We start from the raw sequence: 7,935 nt of genomic DNA on the forward strand, positions 1-7,935 counted from the left end.
CCAAAGGCCGAGAATCTGGTGATGCTAGATGATTGTGGTTAATGAACGGTGGTGATTGAGTGATAATTGCTGATGATGATGGAGTATGAACGGTGATGATGATGCGTGAATGGGTGTTTGAATTGGAGCAGCCAAATTCCAAAAGTGAAGGGGGAAAGGAGGTCTGATGATTCGTGGGGTTTGGTGGGAATTGTGGGAATTTTAGGGGGTTTTGGGGTTTTCTTTTCCTTTTCATTTTCTTTTACTTTATTTTATTGTTGTAATACCCCGTATTTTTATACGTATTTTATTTAATGTATATACACTTTATACGTATTTTATTTAATATATATATTTTATAAGGGTATTTAAATAACTCTAGCATTTTAATTATGATGTTTTAATTATTTATCCAATGTATATTTGGAATATTTTACAAAAGGAAAAGTCGTTTAATTAATTAGTTAATAGAAGTTGGGGTTTTATTTTAGGAAATTATGATGTTTTAAACAAGTTTTAGTAAGGAAGGGATTAGGAAAGACTAAAGAAGGAAAGTTAGGGTAAAAGGGGAGATAAAGAAGGGGTATAAATATCCCTCTTATTGGGCAAATCAACTTTGCCCAGAGTAGAGAAAACCCAAGGTAAACTTCTCTCTCTCTCCTCCTTATTTTTCTTTCTTTTTCTTTTCCCCTTCCCCTTATTTTTTTTTCGGCTGCCCCTTTCCCCCACCACTGCCAGCCGTCGGCAGCTGGTGGCCGCCACTTCCAGCAGCGCACGCCGCCGGCAGCAGGTGGCCACCGCCGCTGCCAGCAGCCGGCAGCCGGTAGCTGCCGTTTTTCTCCCCCCTCTTTTTACCCCTTTTTCGAGTATAATAATAATAATAATAATAATAATAAAACTTAGCTTTCTTGTTTTAATTTAATCTATACTTAGATCGAATTATAAATTATGAGTTTGGAGGTTTAATTTTGATGTTTGATTATTGTAATTGGGTGATTTAATTTTTAGATTTGGTTTTTAATTAAAAAGCCTCAATTTTTGAAACCCTAGGTTCTTGTTTCATGATTTATTGAAAGATTATGATGAATTATAGGGTAGGCCTTTGTTTGAAGTGTTTTAAAACCAAATTACAGCAAGTTTTAAGTATAATAAAGTGCTGGAATTTTATGTAGAACACTTGATATTAGGTTTCTTGAAGAAATTTTAAATACCCATTAATTGGGACTTAATTTATGGTGTTTTAAATATAACTTCAGCTTATTCTAATTAATTTATGAAGGGTTTTAAAATAATATATATTGCTGGAAATTTGTTTAGAGTGGATATTAATACTCTATTATGGATTTAATGTGTAGGAGACTTTGAAGTAAGCAATTTCTACTAGTTGTGGCAGTTTTAATAACGTACTCAAGGTACGTACGCGTACTTAGCATAATTTGGTGATGTAGAATCATGCTAGGTTTGGTTGTAATTGATTATAAGTAGAATCATGCTAAGGTTTATGTATGAAATTGTGAGTTTATGGTGTTTGTGATTGAATGATGAAGCATGAATTAATTGTGATGGTTCATGGATTGGAAAATTGTACTTTTGGCATGTTGTGTTTGAACCACATTTTTATTTATGGCATGTTAGAAGGCATGATTAATTAAACTACATGTTTAATTATGATTGGAATATTGAAAAGGAATTTTATTATGGTTCAAATAATTTTTATTGATGCTTTAAGCATGAAGAAGGAGCTATATAAGTGTCTAGGTACACAAGGAATAAATTGTATATTGGTGCCTTTGTGCACTTCAGGTGTTCTTAACACCGAGGGATAGGATTTTTGGCGCATTATGCGTTTAAGGTGTCTTTGACACTGCGGTAGAATTTAAAAAGGGTTCAACATTAAATAATATGTGGTCACTAATTAATCAAGAATTAAATTGGTGTGTTTGTTGGGTTGAATAATTATTGTTGATTGATTTATTATGCTTTGAGAGTCATCACCAAGTCTAATAATATGTAAATAACGTAAAGTGAAAGAGATTACGTACCAAAACTCTTGTAACGTATATACCTTGAGTATGAACAATGGGGGGTATGGGGTTTTATATTTAACCATAACTTCCAATGGAGTACAGGACGTTGTATATTCCTTTTTATTATTTATTATGCGCAGGAATTCCGCCACCTTTGTGTGGTTTGTCGCTGGCACGGTTAGCTCCCGTGCCAGTTAACCTCAAATTTATTTGGGGGAGGTTAATAGGTGGAAACCCGTTCGATGCGTAATCAATGCAAAATGAATTAATTAGGGTCTAGTCATTGTATTGTGTTGATTGGTATTTGTGAACAGGTGCAATGAGGTAAGTGTATGTTAATAGGTGAAAGCATGTTAGTGTGGCTATTTTACGCTTATGTACTCAGCTTTGCTGATTGTGTGTGTTTGTGTTTTTGGCCACGTCTTTACCTTGGCCCTATGATGACCCATTTTTAATGGAGAGTAGTGGAAGCAAGTAGAGATAAACTTTTCAGGTATTGAAGCATGATCATGATGGGGCATGAGTGAAGAGTGAATCCTACTAGTTTTCATTAGATTACAATGTGTTTTATGCTTTATTTATTTATGATATATAATGTGTGGACTAACATAAAGGTTTGATTTGGGGACGGTTTTTGAATAAGGGCCATTAATGGTTCCAAGTTGTAGTTTGATTTTATTTAGCTTGTTCGTTGGGTTTTAAACTTTATTTTCGTTTGGTTTTTAAACTTTATTTTTGTTTGGTTGACTTTGGGTTGACTTGTTTAATCGGTTTTAAATTTGGAGTCTTCTGCAGTGTATCTTTGATAATTGCCTTAGCCGTTTTCACGGTGGCGGTAATGTCTTAGTTATTCCTAAATCGTATTTTTAAAAGATTAGAATGAGTATTTTAAAGAAAGGAATTTCTAGGGTGTTACAATTGTAGTTTTGTTTTTTTTTGGTTTTTAGTTGAGTTATTTTAATTGTTTTATTTAGTTTTATTATTCTTTTTAATTTATTTTATTTTATTTTTATTTAACTTGTATTATAATATCCCCTTTGGGGTTATTTTCTAACTTTTGAATCAACACTTTATTTTAGATATATTAGATTAGTTTAGCTTAATTTTATTTTCTCTCTCTTAGGGTTAGTTTAGGAGTAGTGTAGAGAGAGAAAGATTGGGTTTCCATGGAGTTTTTGAGAGGTTGAAGAAGCAACTTTGTGGAACTTCTTCTCATCAATTCAATGAGCATTTTCTAACTTTCTCTCATCTTTATTTCTTTGCTTAATTCTTAGTTTTTGCTATTTGTTTGTTGATGTGAGTAGATTAATTAGTTTATTTATTTAATCTTGTTTTTATTCTTATTTTACCTTGTTTTCCATGTCTTTCTTCATTATGTTAGCTTAGGTTTTGTTCTAGGGATTTGGATGAAGGTTATATTAATGAATTAAATTATTGATTGTGATTAGTATGAAATTGTTTCTTGATTATTGTGTATGGGTGATGTTTTCACTAGTGGAAAAAATCTCATCCGTAACAGGCTATTTGTAATGGGCAAATCTTTTCCCGTTACAATTAAGATATTTGTAATAGGAAAAATAGTGTCCGTTACGAATACTCATTTATTCGTAACGGGCAAAATAGTGTCTGTTACGAATACTTATTTATTCGTAACGGGCACTAATTTGTCCGTTACGAATACGTACGTATTCGTAACGGACACTATTTTGCCCGTTACGAATAAACAAGTATTCGTAACGGACACTATTTTGCCCGTTACAAATATCATATTACACGTATGCCCAAACTTGGCCCAAATGATGAGAGGATCCCAATACTTGGCTTTTCAGGGTTTCACCTCTTTCTCTCTCATCAATCCCTTACTCCCTCTCTCTCTCTTCTCCTCTCCTCCCCTCCCCGTCATTCACCCTTCTCCTCCCCTCCCCGTCATTCACCTCTCCTCTCCTTCCCTCCCCTCTCCAATACTTGAGCAGCGGTTGCTATCATCTTGAGACAATCAACTTGACCGGCGGCTTCATACAAGAGCTCCCAAGCGGCGCCGTGAAGAGCAATTTAGTTTTTCTTTCTCAGATCTATGAGTTGATTTTGTAGAACGAATTAGAAGAGATTATTAACATATTACCGGAGGTGTAACCGGCGGTGTCGTAGAGAACTCATAGATCTGAGCAATTTAGTTTTTCTTTCTCAGATCTATGAGTTTATTGACAGAGCGAGGTGGCGAGTCAACTCGGCTAAGAACTCGACCGAGAAATTATTAAGCTTCTCGTCATTGTTGCTGTCACCACGTTCAGTCTCACTGGAGCTAATTGGCGAGTCAAGGGACGAGTTAGGGTCAAACCTAACTATTGAAGAACAATTCTTAGATAATTTGGGATAACTTTGCCATTTTAGATCGTGAGATAAGAAGTCCTTCATCAATTGTTTTTTTCCTTTTCTTGAATTGATTTATGAGCATCTAATTGTTTAAATTCTTGAATTTGTTCTTGTGTATTCTATTTTGCTTTATTTTTTTCTACATGCAATTTGTATTTGATTCATTTTTGGCATTTGGGGTGACATTGGGTAGTTTTGGGCATTTATGTATGAAAAAACACGGATGATACAGCATTTCTATGGATAAAAGGATGTCATTTATCATGTTAAATACTCTTAATTCATTCCCGTAAACAATTGCTATTTTCTGTTTTTTTTTTCTGGGTTTTTTATGTAATTTTTGTAGATCTACGCTTGTTTTTGTAAAATTTGAAGAATTTAGCTTGTCGGGATTTTTTCAAATCACTTTAATTGTCTTTTGGTTGTGTTATTTGATATGATTTTCTTGAGATTAGTTGATAGGATTTTTGGGTTTTTGAATTTGGTTCTGAAATTCGGTATTTGGGATTTTTTGTAGGTGGGGTTGTGTTAATTGTCATTAGTTATTCCGTTTGAATTGATGGTATGATTTCGGGTATGAACTATTGTAATTCTTGTTGGATGTGTTTTGTTTGGGGGCAAGTGTTGTGGTAGAAATAATGTTTGTTCTTTGTGTTTTCACTTCCTTTGTTATATTCAACTATAATCTGTAGTGCTTTAGTGATTGTCTCTTAACTTCCCCAATTGTCTACAGTGTGCATCTGGTGGAATTATGTGGAACGGGTGAATATTTTTCCATGAAGGAAATGGTAAAAATGCAATGCTCAATCGTAATAAGGTATCAAAATTATTGTATTGTATACTATATGTTTTGTTATTTGGGTTATTCAGTCTTTCAAGTCCAATCTCCAATCTGCTACAAATTATACAAGGCCATGATAGACCTTTTACTATAGGATGCTGCACTACTAATGTCACTTATATGTTAGTTATATATGTTAATGTCAAAATTTTGAAGTGCTTGCTATACTCCTTAAGCCATAAAGGAACTCGACCTTTTGACTCTGAACTCTGAATCTCGTGTCTTGATATTTTTCCTGCGCTCACTTTGTCTACCAATTTTGTTGTAGGTACACAGAGCTATTGCAGAAAGGGAAATTCTTGACATGTTGGACCACCCTTTTCTCCCTGCATTATATGCTTCATTTTAGGTAAGGCAAAGCAGTTCCACACTATCTGGCTATTACCTGAAATCGATAGATAGATTTAGAGTTAGATATGGCTATTACCTGAAAGAGTTGGCTATTGGCTCCTGCCTGACTATATTGTTGTCTAAATTTTTTTGAATGTTTGCTACATCTGAAAACTTTTGTTTGCCATGATAGAAAAACATTGCCATGTTCATAGTGGTTTTTTCTTTGACTGGTATGCTGATTAATTTTATCTACTACTAGTAATTCATTTTTGGTAAATTTTTGCAAACAAAAACACACGTTTGTCTGATGACTGACTACTGCCCTGGTGGGGAGCTATATTTACTTCTGGATAGACAACCAACAAAGGTCTTGGAAGAAGATGAAGTAAGGTAAATTTTGAGTGTGTCGTAAATAGACAGTAATGCTTGTTTTAATTGTCATGACATTAGTGTCGTAATAATCCTAGATGAAGATTGAAGAAATGGTTTCATTAAATTAGGGTGCTCTTCTGAATCTCAACCTGACTTATTCTAAATTAGGATCACCTGTTACTTTGTAATGTCAAAGGAGTTAATGCTACAAAGTTATTCTTCGACTCTCCAACTACTTTTGGGTATCATGAGATCATATAGTATCTACCAATAGAGTAATGATTGTCAATTGTCCTTTACTCCCAGATTGACGATTGTCAACTGAACTAAAATTATTTTTGCCTAACAGAACTTATTCTAAAATTTAGCTGATTTTGCCGTTGCTGCTGGAATGAAGCATGTTATTGTGCTTTATAACTTGGACTTTTTGCGGTGGAAAAATTTCGATATGTCATTGTATCTTAGCCTTTCTCTTTAGGTTTTTAACTTGTAAATTTGTAATCAAAGTAAGAGGATATAGGCTCAACTATCATGAATTGCAATCAAAGTTCCAAACAACTTTTAACAACCATGTAGCTTTCTCTGCTTAATTTTTGAGCTGGTGCCTAAATTACAATGAATAGTTCAGTTGGCCATTTTTCCTTTTGTTATTGATATGAATGTTGTGGAATACGGGAGCGAGGGGAAGCATGTAACTTGATTTATTTTGGTGATTTTTGAGTGGAATGCCTATACATTTTTTATACTCTGGATGCTATCTTTCATGTTTCAGGAAGACCTCGAGTTGACGGGAAATAATTCTTTTGCCAAGTCAGGTATAAACAGTTGTTTTTTCATTTTCTGTTGCTGAAGGCTAAACCAACAATGCTTTTTGCAGCCCGACTCTTTATGAGGGGGACAATAGGTATTAAGTTATGTTGAACCTTTGATATTGTAGAACTAACTAAAAAAGTAAACTTTCCTCCAGCAATAGTCATAAAATGAAGCTTTTATGAATGATGAAACTTGAAAGTTATTTCAAGGGCCTACATATTACTAATTTAAGTTCTAGATCATCTATAGTATGTAAATCAATTACATTACATTACTTATTACTAATTCAAGTTCTAGATCATCTATAGTACTTTGTCAGTTTGTCTTCAAAAACTAAGGTTAGGTTTTACTGCTTTATATGGTTACTTTCTGAAATTTTACTAATGTCACTTATTTTCTCCAGTGGCTATAGATTGTGATGGTTTCCAGTTACATTTTCTTGGAGTGGTGATTCTAGAAGAAATGTTGCCGCAATATGGTGTTGTAAATGATGCAGCTATAATTACTCCTCTTTGATGCTGCTGTTTCTTTTTGTTAACTAATTTTTTTTTTTTTTACAATATCATTGATATGTAAAATGGGATTTAGTGCTTGATAATTTGTAAAATTGGATTTGGTCTTTGATGATATGTAAGTTTGGATTTGATATATGTTATTATAGTTAATTTATGGATGGTGAATGGATAAAGATAGGGGTATTTGTAACTGGCACCTTTAATGTGCCTGTTACAAATACCCCTAAAATTTTGCCTTTTTTAGACATTAATTGTAACGGGCAACATAAATGCCCGTTACAAATAACTAGTTATTTGTAATAGGCATTGTACGTGTCCGTTACAAATAAGGGGTTATTCGTAACGGGCATTGTACTTGTCTGTTACAAATAAGGAGTTATTCGTAACGGGCATTGTACTTGTCCGTTACAAATAAGGGGTTATTCGTAACGGACATTTCACCTGCCCGTTACGAATAACTACTTATTTGTAACGGGAATTTCCCGTTACAAATAACATTGCCCATCCGTAACGGCCGCATACGTAACGGCCGCCGCCCGTTACGGATAGGCTATTTTTGCCCGTTACGAATAGTCTTTTTTCCACTAGTGTTTTATGGATTAGAATCTTTCTAGCTAATCGATTCTATGCTCTTAATTGTGCTTTCAATCAATTGTGCGAGAGTGAGTTGGTTGAGAGCCCT

General features: G+C 34.1%; 1 long non-coding RNA gene across 1 annotated transcript; it reads left to right on the forward strand.

Moving 5' to 3' along the window:
* Window positions 1–4,902: 4,902 nt before the first annotated feature.
* Window positions 4,903–7,407, forward strand: LOC145585730 (uncharacterized). Its single transcript, XR_014100716.1, has 4 exons — window positions 4,903–5,196; window positions 5,489–5,569; window positions 6,698–6,740; window positions 7,142–7,407. It is a non-coding gene; the product is annotated as an uncharacterized LOC145585730 (long non-coding RNA).
* The last annotated feature ends 528 nt before the right edge of the window (window positions 7,408–7,935 follow it).

Source organism: Chenopodium album, chromosome 2 (genome assembly GCF_948465745.1).
Source record: "Chenopodium album chromosome 2, dcCheAlbu1.1, whole genome shotgun sequence".
Taxonomy (NCBI): Eukaryota; Viridiplantae; Streptophyta; class Magnoliopsida; order Caryophyllales; family Amaranthaceae; genus Chenopodium; species Chenopodium album.